Below are 1,830 nucleotides of genomic sequence, written 5' to 3' on the forward strand. Positions count from 1 at the left end.
GTGAGGGTGGGGGGTGGCCACTCGGCTCAGGCTCTCCCTCTATTCACCAGAATGGAGGTGGGCGAACAGTGAGCACGCCAATTACCAGATACCAAAGAAAATCAGAACAAAACAAAACTGATAGTATATTGTCCCAAGGTTCCCGTGGCGTTTTTCTGTGGTGTTTCTGCTCCCCCTATTTCATCTTACCACTTGGTCTCCCCCAGGATGTCGGCTCAGGGCTCCAGGCCTGGACCCACAGATTCAAAAGTATGCGATTTTTTATTTCAGCTCCAAATGCCACAAGCTATAAGCCTTCAAACCTTTAAAATATTCCTATTTCTGTGGTTCCGAGTTTTGGAGCTCTGCTCTGGATCTGCTTTGCCTGGTATTCTGTGTTATTGCTGATGGCGAACTTCACTGCACCTCCACCCTAGCCACCATCAAGCCTCCACTCTGCACCTGCTCTTAAAGAGAGTATTTTTGAATTTCCTTGAGAAAGCTAACCCCATGATTTCTGCAGCCTAAGATCTTGCCCCTTCAGACTTCCTTCCCAGATCCCAAAGACCATTGAAAAGGAGCATGATTTGATCACTCAAGGGTACCCAAACTGCTGTTTTGACGTGGAACAAATCGAAGAATTCAGAATTCTTTCGGGGAATGGCTCTTGCTGTTGTGTGCTGTAGAGTTGATTCTGACTTATAGTGACCCTGTAAGGTTTTTGAGGAGCAGCTGGTGAATTTGAACCAATGATCTTGCAATTCAAACTAACCGTGAGGTCGAATGCTTATCCTATCGTGCCACACAGGAACTCAGAGAGATGGAAATAGTGCCTTCAGAAGTGTATAGATGGAGTGTATAAATGGAGAATATGTCAAGAAACAATTGCCGCTCTCCCTCCTCTACCACTGCTGCCTCCTTTTTCTGCCAATCCTGGTGATTTTCGTACCATCTTGTGTGTGGACCTCTTGTAAAGCGGCAGCTGAGGAGATTCCAGTGCTCGTCATGGCCCACCAGAAACCCAAGGAAGGAGTCAAGACTGAGAACAACGATCATATTAATTTGAAGGTGGTGGGGAAAAATGTTTCTGTGGTGCAGTGTAAGATTAAGAGGCATACACCACTTAGGAAACTAATGAAAGCATACTGTGAATGACAGGGTTTGTCAATAAGGCAGATCAGATTCTGATTTGATGGGCAGCCAATCAATGAAACAGATACACCTGCACAATTGGAAATGGAGGATGAAGATACAATCGATGTGTTCCAGCAGCAGACAGGAGGTGTCTTCTGAAAAGAGAGTCTGCTGCTTTACTCCAAACTCTGTTCCTACCAACCAAGAAGACATTCTCAATTAGAAAACCACAATTTGGTTCCACCACATCTTGACTACTATGTATAGTTTTCTCAATTCTTTCATTTCCCCATCCCCATTCCTTTAATGTATGTAAAGTAACAGGTGCATGTGCACAAGCATACTGCATTTTTTGTTTTGTTAGTTTTGGGGTTGTTTCTTTCTTTCTTTCTTTTTTACTAAAATGGCCAATGGTATGTTTTGACCAACATCAAGTGGAGACGGACTGGGTGAAAATAATTGTTCTGTGAAAATCCCCCCTTTCTCCATTAGTGATATCCTCTTTCAGCTCTTATCTTTAAATTCTGTTGTTTTGCTCTCACTGTTTAACTAAAAACAACAACATAAAAACTCCTTGCATACCTTGTTCAATTGGAGAATTTTAATGTTTTTCATTTATCATTGTAAACCAAAGACAATTTTATAACTTTTTGTATGTAGTTGTTACATGTAGGGCAATCTGTCTTTCGTCATCATCGTTAGGTGCCATTGAGTGTC

At 42.4% G+C, this 1,830-nt stretch overlaps 1 pseudogene; it reads left to right on the forward strand.

The window, feature by feature from the left end:
• The first annotated feature begins 984 nt into the window (after positions 1-984).
• LOC102825892 lies at positions 985-1,272 on the forward strand (annotated as a pseudogene).
• The last annotated feature ends 558 nt before the right edge of the window (positions 1,273-1,830 follow it).

Source organism: Chrysochloris asiatica, unplaced genomic scaffold (assembly GCF_000296735.1).
Source record: "Chrysochloris asiatica unplaced genomic scaffold, ChrAsi1.0 scaffold00122, whole genome shotgun sequence".
NCBI lineage: Eukaryota > Metazoa > Chordata > Mammalia > Afrosoricida > Chrysochloridae > Chrysochloris > Chrysochloris asiatica.